The sequence below is a fragment of the Choloepus didactylus genome, chromosome 1 (assembly GCF_015220235.1).
Source record: "Choloepus didactylus isolate mChoDid1 chromosome 1, mChoDid1.pri, whole genome shotgun sequence".
NCBI classification, from domain to species: domain Eukaryota; kingdom Metazoa; phylum Chordata; class Mammalia; order Pilosa; family Megalonychidae; genus Choloepus; species Choloepus didactylus.
In genome coordinates, this window is record NC_051307.1 from 214963502 (window position 1) to 214984148 (window position 20647).

At 37.8% G+C, this 20647-nt stretch overlaps 1 protein-coding gene across 6 annotated transcripts in view; it reads right to left on the reverse strand.

The window, feature by feature from the left end:
* The window catches only part of FHIT (fragile histidine triad diadenosine triphosphatase), a 1654094-nt gene that overhangs the window by 1598617 nt on the left and 34830 nt on the right, over positions 1–20647 (reverse strand). For all 6 annotated transcript variants that reach the window (XM_037799421.1, XM_037799416.1, XM_037799397.1 and 3 more), the window contains exon 2: positions 10059–10107. The gene's annotated coding sequence lies outside the window, so the exon portion shown is untranslated. The remainder of the gene's footprint in view (positions 1–10058; positions 10108–20647) is intronic.

A 20647-nucleotide genomic window follows, 5' to 3' on the forward strand; every position in this document is an offset into this window, starting at 1 on the left:
CTCTTCTGTTTACTCAGTGTGCTGACAAAATGTTATCATTTTCTTCTCTGTGCCATGAAAAAACAAGGTTGAGAAGCTATAAAGGAGTATGTAACTGAAATCAACCAAACAAATTCTGAAGGGACGTCTGCTAGGGTTAATGGGAAAGGTTGCCTGCTTTTAAAAAGGGACACACATCAACAGACAGTCTCTCTTGTCATGGACGTTATCATGTCTGTATGTGACACCCAGAAATGAAGCAGTCATCTTAGAACCACGAAGGGAGCTGACCTGAGAACAATGTCAGCTTGCTGTAGACAGCAGAGTAATAAGAGTAAGAAACCAGGACTTTGACGACATTTTGAGCACTAAATTAACAAACCCTGGAGTGCCCTTCTCAACAGGTCTTTTTCCATGAAAGAATTAATTTTCCTTATTTTCCAGGTTTTATGTAGATTTCCAAATTATCATTTGGCAAAACAATTCACAAAATAATTGACAGTGCCTGGCAATTTGTCAACAGCATAAGGCTCAAAATCCTCTCCCTACCGCACAGAGACACCATCAACGGCACCCTAGTGGGTCCCAAGTTGCTTGGCACCAGGGAAGAATGGATTGAGGGTGGATTCTACACAGTCAGAACCAGGATTCTATAATGCCTTTCCATCAATCATAACATCCATGGACTCAGTGAGTAGACATGGAGAGGATGGGAGCAATTTCCTTTTAATTTCCCTATGGTTTAAGCCATTTTGAGTTGGCTTTTTGATTATGTGCAGCCAAAAGTGTCTTCACTGATAAATCTATCGTCACATAATTAACAACAAATTCATACAGAACCCCTTAAGCAGACTCAGGAGAAAACAGTGCAGAGATCCTAATTCTGCCCACATTCCCAAAAATCTGTAGATTATGGGTTTTCAGTGAATTGTTCCCCAAATGGAAGACAATTAAAAGTCAGTGAAAGGATTAACCACATGCTCATCTGACACTCTCTGTACTGTGAAAGTCATAAAGCACCCATGAGTGGTGTTCTAGTTTGCTAATGCTGCCAGAATGCAAAACACCAGAAATGGATTGGCTTTTATAAAAGGGGGTTTATTTGGTTGCACAGCTACAATCTTAAAGCCATAAAGTGTCCAAGGTAACACATCAGCAATCGGGTACCTTCACTGGAGGATGGCCAATGGCGTCCGGAAAACCTCTGTTAGCTGGGAAGGCACGTGGCTGGCATCTGCTCCAAAGTTCTGGTTTCAAAATGGCTTTCTCCCAGGACATTCCTCTCTAGGCTGCAGTTCCTCAAAAATGTCACTCTTAGTAGCTCTTGGGGCATTCTTCCTCTCACAGCTTCTCCAGAGCAAAAGTCTGCTTTCAATGGCTGTCTTCAAAATGTCTCTCATCTGCAGCTCCTGTGCTTTCTTCAAAGTGTCTCTCTTGGCTGTAGCTCCTCTTCAAAATGTCACTCTCAGCTGCACTGAATTCCCTCTGCCCATCAGCTCATTTATATGGCTCCACTGATCAAGGCCAACACTCCATGGAAATTAACCAATTAGAGTCATCACCCACAGTCGGGTGGGGCGCATCTCCACAGAAACACTCAAAGAATTCCAATCTAATCAACACTGATAACGTCTGCCCACACAAGATTACATCAAAGATAATGGCATTTGGGGGACACAATATATTCAAACTGGCACAAGTGGTGATGCATCACCTTGTCTCATGTTGAATTTGGGGCAGCATAATGTATTGAGATATCAATTTGTACTTTATTATCCCTCCTGTGTATGTTTTTACTTTCCTCATCTCAAGAACCACAAAAGAGTTTGGGTTCTGTTTGTCTCAGGGACATGTCCAAAAGCAAAAGATGCCAAAAGGGAATCCCCAACCCTGCCAAATCTGGCTCCCAGGGTTTGTTTTCAAAATCCTAAATTCATTGAAGGGAATGTGCTGGATGCTAGCAAAAAGGGAAGGGATGAAGACACATTTGGTATTTTTTGTTTTGCTTAAGACTTTTTTTACTTTTTTATTTCCTCTGATCCTGTTTAAGTGGACAATTGGAATTGAGTAAGAACTACTAGGTTTTCTGATACCTGGGAAAAGCTGGAGGCTTCCAGTTCCTAAAAGTAGTGAAGGCCAGCACACTGCTCCCTGGGAGAACTCTAGGGAGGTGACAGGACTACTGATAGGGATGTAAGAGGATGTTTGGAAAATGAATACTGGGGTCTTGGATCCCAATCTCCTTTGCAGAGACACAACAGGGCCATCCAGCATTGCATGGTCAAGGAGCCACTCAGGGTGACCACTGTGGACTAAAAGCTACACACAGCCCTTTCCTGAATGTTCTGTGCCATAAGCAGTCCTACAGTCTTTTTGCATCGATGACCCTAGTGTGCAGGAACCCCAAACACTACCTAGACTAACCTTCCCACCATTTAGAGTAATAATATTTTTTTTAAAAAAAACAATCCAAGCATGAATTTTAATCATGCACGCAACATTCTACACAATTTTTCAAAATAAAACCTCTAAATCAGAACACAAATATTTGTATTTGTAGTTGGCTTGATATGTCATGAGCTCCCAGAAGGTACCACATTATTCAGGCCAAGTCCCATCTAGTTATTTATTGTTTAATATATTTGAGTAAGTGATGCTTTCTTAAAAAAGGAAAATTAGCTGTAAGATAGATGATTCCATAGCTGATGAACATTATTTAATATTTTCAAAACACTCAAATAAAAGGTAATAACAGACTGCTTTTATTTTAATTCTCTCTAAATAATGCCATTCGCATTAATGAGAAAATATATTTTCTTCAGTGTGCTGGGAACTAACGAAAACTGAATATAAAGAAAAGAAGTGTCATATATGCATGGCACTTTAAATAGTTGAGATTCCCAAATAATACAAAAGCACTTTCAAGTCACACATGGGATATGAAGCGAAAATGTTCTCTAATAATACTTACCTACTTCAGAGGGTGCTGGGAAGCTCTATTAACACCAACAGAACACTTTTAGATCTCCAAATAAAAGGACTATAGAAATGCAAAGTATTGTTATTATAGTTCTGAAATAATTTCACACCTAGGGATGAGAAAACTCCAGGACAAATTTTACTGCCTCTCTCCTGCCTGATAAACAAGAAATGCCACAAGCATTGGGAGAAATGAAAATCAAAAAGAACAAAGACATCAAAGTGTCTCTTTACTTGGGTTTTGTATTCCCCTAGAAGTCATTTTAGGATGCTTTCAGGAAAAAAAGAAAGAAAGAAACCCAAATCCCTTAAAGGTTAAGTACAGGGACAATGTTCTCATTGCTTTTATATCAGATAAAGCTGCAATCAGCTGAGCTGAAAAATATAACCCTGTCTGCTTATGTGGGGCAGAGTTCCTCCCAAAGCACTTGCCAAACTTAAAGATGGCCAGATAAATCATAACCTGAATCACCCATCAGTGTAATCTCATCTATGAGGTCAAAGAGCAGCAGCTTTAACTAACACCATGATTTCTACTCAGCTATTGAGAACACCGTAGAAAACTGTCATTTGTTGCTGATCAAGGTGATGATGATGATGATGTTGATGGGATGATGTTGATGGTAGTGATGCTGACGCTGATGATCACGATGGTGATGATGGTAAGTATGGCAATGATGAGATATAGAACAGGAAGTCCCAAAACTTGCTGATCAATGGAATCACCCGTAGAATTGTGGTTTTTTTAATTTAACTTTATTAATAAAATAAAAAAACATTTCCAAACAATGAAGAATTTTTAAAATACAGATTACTGGTCCTCCTCTCAGACTTCCTGAATCTGAATCTCTGAGGATAGAACTCAGGGTTTTTTGGTTTTTTTTTTCTTTTTAACATAGCCATTAGAATAACAACTGACAGTGACAACCTTTGTAAATAACATCATGATTAAGACACACTGGCTGTGGTCTAAAACCAATTCTAACATTTACTAGCTGTTGACCCTGGGCAAAATACTTCGCCATAAGCCTCAATTTTAACATCCACAAAATGTAAATAATAATATGACCCATCAATAAAACTGAGATGCTATTAGTTTAACAGTAACTCTTTAAATACAATCTTAAAACTGAAAGCAAGCTGGAAATTGTAATAGTAGCCTTTAAACATAAGCAAGCTGTGAATGTGAGCACTTAGTCTCACATAGGAGCAATCTGTAAATGTAAGATTTCATCTACCTCCCTAGACTTGGAAACACTTTCCTAGGTGTCATAGAGGATGTAAATCCTAAAGGAAGTAGGAAATAACTGAGATTAAAAAAAAAAAAAAAAAAACCACTGAAGTTCTCCAGACCTCAGTTACCTGTTAACTAAGATAATTACCTCTCTTTGTCTCTGCTGGCATAAAAATCAATTGAAAAATCACTACAGGGAGGCTGATTTGGGAAATCTCCCCTGTCTTCCCACCAGCTTTAATAAACCTTTTTCTTTTCCCTCCTCAGCCCCTTTGGTGTGATTTTCATTGGCTGCAAGGAACCCAGATTGTAGGGAGTGCCCCACCTACATTACCACATACTTCATAAGGTAAATGCCTAGGAAAATAAAAGAATTTTAAAAGCATACATTATATTAATTCAAAGAAGGACAAAAAAATTTATGTCAAAGAAAACATATACCACTTGGCTCAGCAGAAGAAAAATAATTAAGAATTGTGTTATAACTGTCTTAGGAGGTTGTAGGGAACAGAAGTGGTAGGAGTGGGGAGGGTCAGAGAACTATTGCTCAGGAAAGAATAGTACAAGCATTTTTTTAAAAATTGAGAAGTAAACACCACATATATCAGAGTTCAAAGTTGCTGATTCTGGGGAGGGGGTCTGGAGGGAAGTAGAAGGATGGGACAAGTGTTGCAGTTTTTCTGTATTTGCTAATCATTGCTATTTAATTTAAACAACATGGATACATTGCTTTGATAAAAATAAAAGTGCCCCCCAATATGGGTCAGGACTCCCAAGTGAGTGAGTCTCCCTGGTGACATGGGACACAGATCCCAGGAATGAGCCTCACCCTGGCATCAAGGGGTTGAGAATGCTTTTTGACCAAAAGGGGGAAAAGAAGGCAAAACATTATATATTTGTGTTCATCAAAAGACTTTATCATTAAAGTAAAAAGACAATGGGAAAAAAAATTTAGAAACCATATATCCAATAAGGGTTTAATATCCCAAGTATATAAACAGATTCTATAATACAACAATAAAAAGACAACCCAATAAAAAATGGGCAAAATACTTGAATAGACATCTCTTCAAAGAAGATAAACAAATGGCCAAAAAAGCACATGAAAAGATGCTCAACATCATTAGCTATTAGGGAAATGCAAATCAAAATCACAATGAGATACCATTTCATACCCACTAGAATGATCACTATTAAGAAAACAGAAAATTACAAGTGTGGGAGAGGATATGGAGAAATAGGAACACTCATCCACTGCTGATAGAGATGTAAAATGGTGCACCCACTGTGGAAGATATTTTGTTGGTTCCTGAGAAAGTTTAATATAGAATTATCACATGACCTGACAATCCCACTTCTGGGTATATATCCAAAAGAATTGAAAGCAACAACTCGAACAGATATTTGCACACTGATGTTCATAGTGGCATCATTCGCTATTGCCAAAAGATGGAAGCAATCCAAGTGTCCACCAACTGAAGAATGGATAAATAAAATGCAATATATATGTGCAATGGAAAATATTACTCAGCCATAATAAGGAATGAAGTTTTGATACATGCAACATGGATGAACCTTGAAGACATCATGTGAGTGAAACAACCCAGACACCAAAAGACAAATACTGTTTGATCTCACTGATACGAAACAATTAGAATAATCAAATTCATAGAGTCAGAATCTAGAATATAGGCTTCCAGGGGCCAGGGTGGGGGCAGAGAATTGGGAGTTAATTTCAAATTCTGCAGAGTTTCTATCTGGGTTGATCGTAAACTTTTAGTAATGGATGGTGGTGACAGTAGCACAACACTGTAAATGTATGTAACAGCATTGAATTATGTATTTAAATGTGGATAAAAGAGGAAATTTTAGGTTGTATATATATTAATGGAATAAATTTTTTTAAAAGCATAGGACTATACAGCACCAACAGTGAACCCTATTATAAACAATGGACTATAATTAATAGTGCAATTATAAAATGTTCTTTCATGAATTGTAACAAACGTCCCACACTAATGCAAGGTGCTGGTAATAGGGTGTTATATGGGAACTCTGTATTTTCTGCATAATTTTTCTGTAAACTTACAACTTCTCCAAAAAACGAAAAAAGGTAGTTCATAACATATGTAAATACAACATTGTATTTCTTCATATATTGAGGTTAATATAAAGTTTTGTCAATTTACCAAAATCTTGCTTGTTTTAAACTGATATTATCACTCCAACTGTACTATCAAAATGTCCAGTTTCTGAAAGTGTACCATAAATACTTACTATGTCCCTGGCACACTGTAAGTCCTCAAAAGACATCTGTTGAATTGAATTGTGGATGGCAGAAAAATATAAAGACGTTCCTTTTTACAATCAAGGTCCTGGCAGGAAACAGACGGCACCGCACCAGAGGTAACTGAGTGATTATTGATCTAAGATAAACTAATAAGGGATGATGCAATACCCTGGGGCTAGCAAAAACTAGAACTGTTACCTCCCTGGACCTAGAGGAGCAAAAGAAAGCTGCAGTTACAGAATAGTGGAAAGAGCTCTAGCTTGCAGCTGCATTTGTAGCTGCAGAGGAGAGGTCCCAACAGAAAGTGTGGCCTTCCTTAGTGGAATAAGGCCACTGCCAATCCATAATGCTATAGGGAGGAAGACAAGGGAACAATATTCCAACCTCTGATTCTCAAAATCTTCACTTGGTGCCTTCCATTGGCTAATCCAAGTAGAAGTCAGAGGGCAGGGTAGTCTGGAAAATGCTGACAATAGAGGTTAGTCTCCTGGGACACAGAACTATTTGGAGAGGAGAGTCACAATCATAAATGGAGAATATCCAGAACAAGCACTATGCAGGTCTGTTTGTTTTGTTTTGTTTTGTTTTGTTTTAATTTACCTCCTTTTCCTACTCACTTCAAAAAGCAAATCCTAATTTTTCTATCAGTTTAATAAACATGTCACAACAACAATAAAAATACCTTGATGTTACATAGCACTTTATAATTTACAAAGCACTTTCACATGCATTACTTTATGTTTTCCTCAAAATAAGCCTCTGCAAATAGATGGGGCAAAGATTATCCTGATATTATAGGTGAGGAATCTGATAACTTAAGAAAAGTTATCTTGCCCAGGGTCCTAAAGCTAGCAAATGGCAGACTCCAAAATAAAAGACATGTTTCCTAATACTATGACTAAGATTTTTTCTACCATGCAATGCTGTCATGCTATTTATTCACAGTAGGAATGCAAAATTGATGGCCCTGTGGAAGAAAAAAAAATCATTAACCAGCTTTGTTCTAGGCACCACACAGAACACAGACATCGCCAACAAACAAGATACAAGGAGAAATACAGAAAACTTGCCCATTCCATTCTTAGGAAAGCACAAGCAATGCCAGAGACTGAAGTAATTGAGTTTTCAATCACATTTTACATATCATTGAAAAGAAGGCATTCAGGAGGGCAAGGAAAGTGATCAAAACAGAAAAAAAGAAAAGAAAAAATTTCAGGAAAAGTAGAAAATTATGTAAAGACTATACCTGTTTTGATTTGGGGTAGTAGAGCAAGTAGAAGGAAATCAGAATCCCCTCACAATCCCCATGCCACAAAGAGACCTTGGCCAGAGAGGAGAGATGATCTCTCTGCTTCTCTTTTTATTTCTGTCCCCACCCACCAGATAAATACATCCTTTAAGAGCTTAGAGAAGCAGCCAACAGAGACTTCTTTTTACCAAAACAGGAGTACTAAGGAGTCCATCAAATAACTCATTTATAAGACACCATTTAAGAACTCAGTATTTTTGTAATCTACTACAAAGCATTCAGCTACTTATAGATGATGAAAGTAAATGAATAATATTTTAATTGTAAACCTCCAAACATACCCCATTCATTCCAAATCTAGTTCCTTAATGGGCAAGTCACAGAATCAATTAGAGTTCTGGGGCTGCAAGCAATAGAAACAAATTAATAATTTAAGAAGGAAATTTATCGGTGCTCAGAAAAACCATGGTAGGCTGGAAAATAAGGTTTGTAAACCATCAGTAGCTCAGACTGACCTAGAAGCTAGCAAAAGAGAACTACCACAGTGATTTCATAGAAGGATGTCCATGTAAGAGAAAGAACCCCTTAGCTCAAGATTCAAATTCCAGAGAAAGAGCATCTGCTTGAGAAAGCTTGTAGTCATACATCCATCCCTTGGCTGGAAAAGGAAAGGGCCCCTGGACTAATTAACTCAAAAGAAAATAAAGGTATTATTAGGACAGGAAAACAGATACAGGACAACAACAAAAGGGGGGGAGGGAGGTGCATTATAGTTACCGGGGACTTTCTTTGAAAATTCCCTAGGAATCTAAGTAGCAGGAGATCTCCAATTTCTAAGGCTACATTATTTAGTAATTGACCACAAATATTCAAAGAAAGTGTTTTCACGGATGCTTCTAAAACTTCAACCTGACAACTTTTCACTTCCAGAAACCTCATTTTTCTTATTATCTAAAAGTTCCCTTTTCATTTGATTCCTAAGGACAAAGCAGAATTTACTCTTCTTTGGTAACAACATGCTCATCTTGGAAATATTGTCCTGATGCTTCTAAAAACAATATACTTCTCAAAATATCTAATTAATACACAGACAAGGATGTTAATGTTGAAGATAATAATGATGATAATCATATTAACAAGAGCAGCAGCAGCTAACATCGACTGAGCAGTTACCATGAGCCACATACTACTTGAATCCCTTGACACAGAATTCATTTAAACCCTATAACAACCCCAAAGTAAATATTCAAAACAGGTGTTTTTATAACCCATGTTTTCATTATTCAAATGGGATTTTCTGTAATATCCCTGTAAAATTCTTATTCACCCTCAAAAAAAAATTGAAAATTCAGCCCCAGAAATAGATTTGTCATAAAGTTAGGAATAACTTAAAATACAATGTAAATCAAAATGGCTTTTCAACTTTAACTTAAGTAGTTGCAGTCAAGATTGCTGTAATAAAAACGACGTAAAAAAACTAAAATTGTCAAAAACATAACTGATGATGAAACAAATATAAAATTATGGCACATTTCACCCTGGCCACCAAAGACTCTTGATGAAACGGCAGCCCTATAATTCCCCAGAATGAATTCTTTAAATTAAAATACTTCATGCAGAACAGAAATTAAACAATGAATCAAAGAACAATGCTGTACAGCAGTATGCTTAGAAATATACCTAGCAAAGAGGAAACAATTACATTTGTCGGTGTAAAAACCAACTCAATTGTAATGTTTCACAGGAGGCTGAGTAGGTACTTTTCCCATTGCTTCAAGCTTGGAAGTTCATTTCCTGTAACTCACTTAGCGTCCACAGTGACTGTATAGAATGAAATTAGCTACACCAAACTGGCTGGCTTTCACATTGCTACAAAACTAGCTGCTCCATGCAACTTCACAACTGACTTTCACAATAAGCTTCATCCACCCCAATTGTAATGCCTCTCTGCATTTTTTTTTAAATGCTTTATTTGGCCAGCTGGTTTTATTTAACTATTGACCAGAAGTGGTATGAGTACATTCTTTTTCCATCTAGCATTAATCTTAGTAAACTTAGCTCCATTGGAATGTCTTAACTGCAGAGAACAAAGCAAAAGTCAGCAAGCATACAATTGCATTTGGCTACCCTCAGCACATCATTTTATTTCCTCCTGCTTTCTGCTAACTATTGCTCAGCACTTTTGTCCTTGAGGGAAGACAAGCAGGTGGTTAAGGAAGTTGTCTTGTCAGCTGTATCTTTAATCCAAGTGTTTAAATCTCTGAATAAAAGAAAAATCAATGTTGTAAAGGCAATGTTTGTCAAGGCCATGTAATAAATACACTTACCTTTACAGACTGTTCTCAATGGATGTACCTTCTTTGCTGAGCTTCAAAGCTATGAAGAGATAAAAACGAAGGCACTGAGTTATCTGCAGTAAAACACCAAACATTTTCTCTCTACGTCTATAAGTGGAATTTCCATATTCTATACTATTAAATGCTAGCCAAATAAACCATTGCTAAGACTCGTGCCTCATACCTCCCTCACAAGAGGTCAATAAAAGACAGTCATAAACTGAAAATGATGCACACATCTACCCAGAATTGAATGAAGAAAACCCAGCCAAATCTAGTCAAATCTTTTGGGGTTTGAACTCCTCAACAGAATAGAAATGGATTATAAAGCAGAGAGATGAAAACCGAATTAAACATTAGTGCAGCACATTCAATCTGACTGAGGATTTTATTTTCTTATTCCTTTTACTGTCATCTTTCTTGCACTATCTATTCCCACTTCCCTGAAAAGGTTTTATTTAGGAAAACCTATTCCATTTATATAAAGTATATGGTCCTCCCAATCCAGACCTCACTACTTACCTCCTTGAGTATATGTATGCATACTTGTAGGGACACCCCTCTTACTCTACAAAGAGCCCAGCCTTCTCTCAGTAGAGAGAAACACAAAACAGAGCACAACTCTGTATTTCAAATCAAATCGTAACTTTTAAAAATCAGCACAATGTGACTAAAACATTCTATGCACTGACCAATCACAGGTCAATATGTCAGGAGATGTGAGAAATTAGTTATTAAGACATAGCAGTAACTTCAGTTTCAAGGGGCTGATTCTATAGCAGTCCAACATCAATTACATGGTGACTTTATAGTAAAAAACAACTGGCATATGTGTCTTGCTATTATTCTTGATGTGGTCCTAACATCTCCTCAAGATGAATACTTAAGAATGGCTAACTGCTCCATGGTTTTCCCATGATTCTTCTTTTTCCCTATTCAATCTCCTAAATGGTCACTTTAGCTTTTATTAGGCTATTTCCCTCCACATCCCCCTATCCCATCAAAGGGCCCACTACCAAACACTACTGATGTGTAACCACCAAACAAGGCCAGACTTATGGGCTGTGAGATAAATCCTGGAATATCAATGCAGGAGATAAGGCCCTTTAGTGGGATAGCATCAGAAATTTCTCCTTCCCTCACTGTTATATAGATTGCACTTGGGTTGGGGGAGGCATAATTCGGGGAATACAAGATAAAATATTATGATAGTGTGTTTTATAAGATCTGACAGATTTATGACTGGAGAAACATGGAGATTGAGATGAATCCCTTTACACTTCAACCAAGAGAAATACTAAACAAAATATAGGGAAAGAAGAAGCTCTATATGAAAAGATAATGGATGCAAATTTTCCCAAATAAAAGACATGAGTCCTCTTGAAAAAGTACACCAAGACCTCAACAAGATAAATATAAGTAAACCTACATTTAGATGTCAAAGTGAAACCACAGAACATGGGAGGGAGAAGGTCTCAAAAGCAACCAGAGAAAAAAACACAGACTTCCTGCCAAAGAACTTGCCATCAGCAAAAATAAAAGCAAGACAGCAATGGAATAACATGTGCAAAGTGCTAAGCGGAAAAAAGTTCAACTAACATTCTATATCCATCCTAAGTCTATCATTCAAGAATGACAGAAATATGGACACTCTTTCAGTAAAAAAGTATTGTTTATTATAGTGGTTTCGACTTACTGAAAATAATACTAAAGGATATACATGAATAAGAAGGAGTTGATCCCAGAAGAAAGGAGTACGGAATAAAAAGCAAAGGTGAACTAAGAAATTAGGCAGCATAATGATAAACCTTGTAACTTCAGTCATAAATAATGGATATTTAGTAATAATTACTAAGTCCTGATTGTTAAACACCAACAACAATGACCAATTCTTAGAATTTGTAAATAAGGTGAAAATAGAATGGTTGGCCACATCATATGGAATAAGGAAGAGAGAAATGGAGTGTTTAGGAGGAAGACAGAAACTGACCACCTTGTTAAAGATATTTGTTAAAGCTACTGATTAACTTGTTAAGGATGAACTACAAATTCTTCATATATATATATATATATATATATATCAAAAGAGACCCACGTGTGCTTATAGAGATTTGTACCAGAATGTTTAGAGTTGCATTGCTTGAATAGATTAAAAAAAATTGAAAACAAGTCAACCATTAATAGTGCAATGACTAAACACATTTTTATAGATTCTTACCATGGAATATTATACAGCATAAAATAAAATTTATGAAATAATTATTCACATCAATAGTTATTCACATCAATTTTGAGATGCATCAGTGGATGCATCTCAAAAATATGATGTAGAATAAAAGAGGCAAGTTAAGAACACTATACATAATGTTACTCATTTATATAGAATTCAAAAAGGCAAAAATAAACACTATCTTGTTTCAGAATATAATACATAGGTGGCAAAACTATAAAGAAAAGCAAGGGGATGCTTTACACAGAATTAAGATTAGTATTTATCTTGGGGGTGAGGAGAAAATGCAACAGGAGAGAAGCATATGGTGGGGGGCAGGATTCTGGAATATGATAATGCTCTATTTTTTGGCCTGGGAAAAGGTATTTATCTGGGTATTCATTTTGTTAATTTCTTTAAACTATACATGTACACTTTCAAAAACTATTTTGTATGTATGTTCTATTTCATAATTTTAAAACACATGAGAGTAACTACCAAATGAATAGAAATAGAATATGTAATTTCCAAACCAGAAAAGGGAACTAAACGGAGCAAAGGAAACATAATCAATTCTACAGAAGAATAGAAAGGAAAGGAGAAAGAAGCAAAATAATTCAGTGAATAGAAAACACAAAATAAAATATTTGAAAGAAGTCCAAACATGTCAGTCATCAGAGTAAATGTATTAAGCTCATCTGTTAAAAGAAAATATTTCAGATGGATTTTTAAAAAAATCTTGCTAGGCAATGTTTATAAGAAATGCATTGAAAATATATTTGATATAGAGATTTGAAATTTAAGGTATGGAACACTCAACACCAAGCAAATATGAACCAAAAGAAAGTTGGTAGGAAGAAGCTGATATTAAGCAAAATAGATTTTAACAACAGTAGAAGAATAGGTATTTGTATTAGTTATCTATTGCTACATGACAACCCAAAACCTCATGGCTTGAAACAATAATAATGTATTATCTCTCATGATTTCTCCTGGATAAATAATTCAGGAAGGGTACAGCAGGACAGCTTTTCTGCATGCCACAATGCCTGAGGCCTCAGCTGGACATGAAAGTTAGGGCTGGAATCATATGAAGTCTCATACCCCCACATGTCTGCCAGCGGCTACAGTTCGCTGAGACCTTAGCCGGGGCTGTCAGCTGGAACACCTACATGTGATCTCCCCACATGGCTGGAGTTTCCTCAGAACATGATGGTTGAGTTCCAAAGGCAAGAAAGTCAGACAGAGAACTGGGCAGAAGCTGTATTTTTTATGACCTAGCCTCGGAATCACATTACACCATTTACACAGTACTCCACTGGGCAGGGCAGTCACAAACCCCTGCCCAGATACAAGGAAGGAGAATAAAGACCCCACCTCTCAATGGGAGAAGTGTCAGTTACACCACAAGAAAAGCATGTAGGACTGGAGAAATGTATTGTTGCAACCAATTCTGAAAAATCAATCTGTCACAGCATTCTGTACAAGCACACATGGAACATATGTAAAAACTGACCATGTATTAGACTACAAAGGCAGTTTCAACACATATCAAAAAACAGATATCAAACAGACTAAGTTCTCTGATCACAATGCAATAAACTTGGAAATCAGTTATGTAATGAGATTTCAAAATATGTTTGAAAACTAAAACCATTATGAATGACAGTTTCCATTTCTGACTTGGGGTTGGACAAGGAATCTACTGCATTAGGAATCACATCTGAAGTCAAAGATCAGCAGTTTGGTTTTGGATATATTGAACTTCAGGTGCTTTAGAAACATCTAAAAGAAGATGTCCAGGTAGGCAGCTGTATACATAGGTCTTGAGCTCAGAGAGGAGGTCTGGAAGTGGTGAATTATCTGGAAGCAGGTAGTAACGACAGTTGTGAGTGTAGATGTGACAATCAAAGGAGAAGGTACAGATTAGGAAGGGAAGACGGCCTATCAGCGATCTTTGAGGAAGTTCAACATTTAACAGGTTGAGAAGGATGAATTCTACATTGGAGAGAAAAGAGTTGCCTGAGTGGTAGGACGAAAATCTTAAGTGTCACTGAAAGGTCAAATAAGAAGAGTACTAAAAATGTTTAATGTGAAGTTCATTGGGGAACTCAACACAAAAGAGCTGTTTGCCTACTGAAGGACAGAATTTAGTTTAGAGGTTAAGAAATACGTGCAAACTATTAAAATAGAAACAGTAAGAAAGGACAACTCTCAGGTAGGTTTGGCTGTGAAGGGGAGGAAAGGGAGTTGTAATTGAAGGAGGACAAAGAACTGATTTATGGTTTGTTTGTGCAGCTTTTAGACAGAAGACTTAAACGTGTGTAAAGATGATGAGAAGATCCATTCCAGACAAAGAGGCTGAATGTAGAAGTGTGAGAAAGGGTAGGGCTGAGCTTCACCTGCTCCTAAAAGATATAAAAGTGGAAGCAGAGCAATACAAGCCAATAACATTAATTTATCATGGTGGTTTTTCAGAGTATAGCTCCCGAAAATCTTTACCACTTCCAAGTACCCTCAATCCATTATCAAGCTCCTGGCCTCCTTAAAAATTTGGCTCTGAATTTAAATAAACATCTCTCCCAAATACAGAACTCTGGTTTGATTGCAATTCATCTTTTTCCAGTTGAAACCTCTCACTCAGAAGTATACAATTACACTGTACTTAACGCAACGTTGCCTGGAACTGAAGGATTTGCCTCCACTGTTGCATTTTTTGCAGCCCTCACCTGAGTTGACTGCCATCTTAAGGGACTGATAATTGACCTTTAAGTCTTTTACAATTATCCACATACCTAGGAAAGAAGTCTATTCACTCAGGTACAAGAACGAAGACACTAAATAAATTCAGCCCTCATTTTCATTCTTATGCCATATTCAGTGAGCTGTTACTGAAGACAAATTATGGCAACATTCTTTCAAATGACAGATAATTTTCAACTAAGAAGACTCTTAAGCCTTTTTCTAAAACCCTTTTTTTTTTTTACATATCAGTGAAAACCAGGTAGTTGGAAAACAGAGCCCTGGTTAAACTACCTGATGACAAATTAATGTTTTATACATAGGGAATTATGTGAGAATCTGCATACTAATTTAAACCCTCAAAAGAAACAGTAGCAAAGGCCGCCAAAACCTAACACTTTTAATACATGTTCGTAGAAGTTTTATTTCTTTTTGTGTATTTCCTATAGAGTATTTTCAGAATGTGTGAAATTCTGACAGAGTTAGGAATCAAGGGGATCATCAGAATAATTCTTAATTTTGTTATTCACCTTGAAAACTGACCACTGTTGTCAAAATACATGTGAAAATCTTTCCACTAAACCATAAGTTCCACAGAGATACAGACCATGTCTATCTTGTCCTGTCAGTATGGGACAAGAATCTTGAGCCTCTAGGACAGTATCAGCACATAGCACATTCAACAAAATTTCCTATGTAAAAGAACATTATAAGTTTACTAGTAGAATTGCAAACTGAGAATTCTTAAAGTGAGGTTAGCTCCCCCACCCCACCCGTTTTCTTAATTTGCACCCTGGCCTGTCAAAAGATGTAAAGATCTCTCTCTACTGAATAAATACTTCGGTGGCTTGAGACAAACACACACACACACGCGCGCGCATGCACACACCAACACCCAACACAACACACCCTTGCCACACCTGTTCAATGCTGTCATATTTGCCAGACATCAGAAAAGCAAATTTGCCAAGTAGCACAAGCTCGACAAAATCATTAGGCGACATACTAAGGAGCAGAATACCAATCAGCTTATCAGCATCTGAATGTTCACAGAATTACACACAAATCAAATTCCATGAAATCCCAGGGAGCATGACCCTGGCTGCATTGGTGCTCTGGCTATGGGAAGTCAAAGGCTTTGTCAACCCAGACAGGACTAGAAAGTAGTATAGCTACTCTGATCCCAGGGGGAGGCACAGACAATGCGACATTTGCACAGGGATGCCCTAACAGGGCCCCAGCATGTTTACTCAGAATGGGATGACATTTCAAATAAAACAGCTCTGCTCCCACAGCACAGCCCCTCCCCATACTCTAATCACCTGAGTTTGAGGAAAAGAGGTCCATCTTAGAGAGAAACTGAGGCTGTGTTGATACAATGTCAAAATTTTTAAAGAAGGTCAAACCTGATACTCAGTCTTTTAACCTCATTTGTTACCATTCCACCATTATACTGACATCTATATAAACTTTTTTACTCTAAAAAACAGTTCTCATTTAAACAAACTCCTGTTCCTGCAGCATCCATTCTGAGTTCTTTTCAATTATGCTGAAGCCAGTTACAAAGTTGTGCTACCAAAAAGCACGGAGAGTGACTGCCAGTGTACTGTGTCCTCACCAAACCCCTGCTGTCTGGAACTGCTGTCCACACACAAGTCAGTCCAAGGACGCAGGGCCACTGCTGTTACTGCTGTCTCCAGCCTCTCTAAGGTCACCTTTCTTGCATGGCTACCTCATTAAAAAGAAAGAAAACCGAGAGGTTGAAGAACATCAACTCTCCATTTGATTTCCGCAGTTATCAGCTCTACCCCATGTGTCTTGAGCAAAGCACCCTTCAGATGGGTTCAGGATGAGGGGCCAACCTCCAACCAGACTGACCCAGCCATCGGGGTAAATGCTCTGCCTTCACCACATGGCTTGTGTGTGCCTGGTTTGAATCTGCTCCTGCGCAGAGCCAAAGGTGACTGGCTGTGTTCTGCCAGGCCCGCATTGCACTGCAGGGTCAGCAGCAGCCTGCATTCCTCCTGGCTCCTGGCCCAATGCTCCATTGGCCCAGCTACGTCACCGCAGAGAGGGAGTCTGGTTGTGCCCTCCTCTGAACTCTCCATCTGGAAGATTCTCTGGCCTCCTTCCCTCTCGTTTTTAATCTGACAGACACTGCTGGACAGGGAAACTCAGAGCAGACCAAAGTTCATCTTCCTTTCCCCACTTCTCGGCTGGCGCGATTACAAGGGCAGGATGAGGCTGGCATGGACCAGGATGCCAGGAATTAAATGAGGGTCCCTGACCACTGGACCACATTAATCCTGCCTTCCAAAGTCTTAATTAGTCCTTTCTACCTGGCACACCCACTTGCCTGCAGAACCCAGGGAGGTTATTGAGTAAGATGCCATGCTCACAGCAAGTATTCAACAAAATATTGGTAGAGAATGGTGGTCACAAATGCCTGCTGGCTCATGGCTTTGCAACAACAGTCAGTTTTGAAGTCTGGGCACAAGTGGCAAGGTTTCTGTTCCCCTTTCCAATGCAGACAATTCTAGCAGCGTTATTCTGAGAAAATGTTCAGCCACCAGTTCAATTTTGAAGCAAAATGATCTTAACAAATAGTGGCAGACCAGACAGACAGACCTGGGGACCAAAACAAGACAGAAAGAAAAAGAAAGAAAGGAAAGGTTGATGGCAAATGGAAGAGAGGAAAATGAACACTGCAAAGAGAAATGAGGAAGATTATAGGACCTCAGTTCTACAACTCTAAAATGAGCTATGAACATAACAGACCCAGGGGTGGAAGCAATGGGGTAAATCCCAGAAAGGGGACAGAGCAGCATCTGTCAGGCATTTTGATGCTGGGACAGACTCAGAGCTGGCAGTTAAATACATTCAACAATAACATTTGAGAGGTTTCAAAAGACAATGAGTCTTAATTCTGTCCTGTTTTGCACCTCTTGAACTACAGTGGCACACCAAAATTTGCTATGTCTCTAAGAGGACATTGACAGATACAATGGAAACTCTGAATAAATTTTTTCCCTCTGCATTCATTATCTTTGGCCCTTATCCACAGGCCTATTGCAGACTAAATTGGATTTTGGATCACTGGTACTGAGGCACTGCAATTAATTAACAATAGAAACATAATATTTATATCCAGGCCTAACAACATCTGACATTTAAACTATTCTGCCAGTCGGACAAATTCCATTCAACAAATTTTCATTTTAATGAACATGACAGGCTACAGTTTACATGATAGGCCAAGAAGCAGAACAGGGTTGATCTCTTGGCATCTGCTTTCAAGGCCTGACCATGCTGCAGGGGAAACAAGCTGAAGAACTGTCAGAATAACAGACAGATTAGATCCCCAGTTCCACCCAGACAGACCAAGGACACACCACCCCTATATCCCCTGAACAAAGATCTTAGTATGAACTGTTCTTCTTTCCTGTGCAAGTACAAAGTTCAGTATCAACTGTCCCTTATGATCCACTTGATAATTTTTCTATCTTTGTACAGCTGACATTTTCTTTGGAGTAGTAAAATCCCTTAGTCCTTCCTATTAAAAAAAAAATGATAAACGCTTTGCAAGGCATCCAATAACGTGCAGGGTACATAAGAGTTGGAACTAATGCAGCTTTTTCAGTTGGCACAAGACTGGCCTTCTGTATTTCACCAGATGGTGTATCTCAGTAAGTCCTCAATCCCTGACTCAAGTAAGGGGCACTGTCAATATGATGCGGAAGCAGAGACTGTCTTTAAATGCTATCTTATTTAAATTGTACTAACATCAGGGGCCTGGCATTTCTTACTGAAAGTTAAACAGCTAAGGAAGTTTTCAATCCTCCATGATTCATTAATCCAAATTGACAGAAGATGGTACAGATGAGGAAAAAACTCCATCCCCATATGAACCAGGTAAATTTGCTGGAAACCAATGTCAGGGACCTGATCTCCAAACCCGACTTCTTATCAACCCTCTATGGCTACTGCTCTAAAGGATACTGGGTGAGAGACTATGGACTGATCTAAACCCATCTCCACTACCCCAAAAATGGGGATATAAAGGACAAAGAGATGCAGATGAAGAAGACAAAGGGAGCAAGGCAGTTAGAGAAACGTTTTGTGGGAAACATAAAGTCAGTGAAAAATGAACAAAAAATTGTCCTTAGGAGCTCTTCTTACTGGAAGGGCCATATATTGCTAGTTCACATATCTAAAACACTCTTTATCCTAGCTCTCACATCACTTCAAAAAGACTGGAATGACACTCCATTTAAAAAATAAAACTTCTTTGGAGTATGGATTTGGACCATGGGTTCTCATCATAGCAACTGAAATCACCACCTTCACAATGATTCTTCTTCAAATTGTGGCTCAAAATAGATCAAAAACTCCATGTTACTTTTAGATACAGCCTGTATACCAGAAGAGTAAGAGTAAGTATTGAAAGGATGACAGCATTTCCACTATTATAACCTAATTCAGAATCAATAATCAATAAGGTTTCAGCCAAATTGATAACATGTACATATAGAGTACATACACACACACTTATTATAATATCAATTGTTACATGTTTGAGGGTTTTACATGTATCCCCTTATACAAAACACCATGAAGTATTATTATAAGTTCTGTTACACCCTGAGGAAAGGACAGTTAGAGATAACCCACCTCCCTAAGAGGTCAAGGTAACAGACAGGTAAATGGCAGAGGTGAGAAGCAAATCAAAGCCTGCCTCCCTCCAGAGCCTATGCCTTATACAACGGCATCTGCAAGGAAGACAGCATGAAGGAATAGATTCCTTTTGGTCATAGTCAATATATCTTTTAAATATCAGGTATAAAACAGGTTCGGACTAACAGATGCTTATTTAATTTTGAAAAATCAATTTTTATGGCATTGCCCTGAGAAATAGTTCCATGTTGGTTAATGCCTGATTATATTCTTGAAAAAGCAGATGACTTATGGAGAAAAAAAATGTATTTCTTTAAGAAATAAAGGAGGGAAGAAAAACAAAACCTGGCAGAATTGGCTTGAAAATTCTAGACAGAACACAAATGAATAGAATCTGTGACTTTAACACACCTTTGCAGGAGGCATGTACTAAAATGGTCATATCAAATTCAGAGCACAAGACTTAACATGCTTATTGTTGTAAACAAATACATTTGGTTAAATGAAAGTTCCATCAAAGCTTAATAACAAAATTCAAATGAACACAAAGTAAAGGGTTATATACTTTCTGTGGTTTCAGTAATAGCTAATCTAATAATGATAAATGGAGGGTTATTGTTGATTCCTTTGACTCTGTTTCATAAATTAGATAAAGCAACCTGGCAGTTACAGTACTTTAGAGTTTTATTCGACTAAGTGATTTTAAAGCTATCTCAAAATATAACCAAGTCATGACTTGAATGACTGTTGAACTGTACCTTGCTTTCCATCACTACATTAGTACTTTTGACCAATGTTAAGTAAAGATATTCCTGTCAACCAAAGCAATTGTATAAAACACAATTTATATCTACAGAAATCAAACCAGTTAGAAGGCAAAGTATCTTTATATGGTATTATCTGATATTCTGTTCCACCAGACCCATGCTTGTAAAATATAAACTATAAGAGCAGT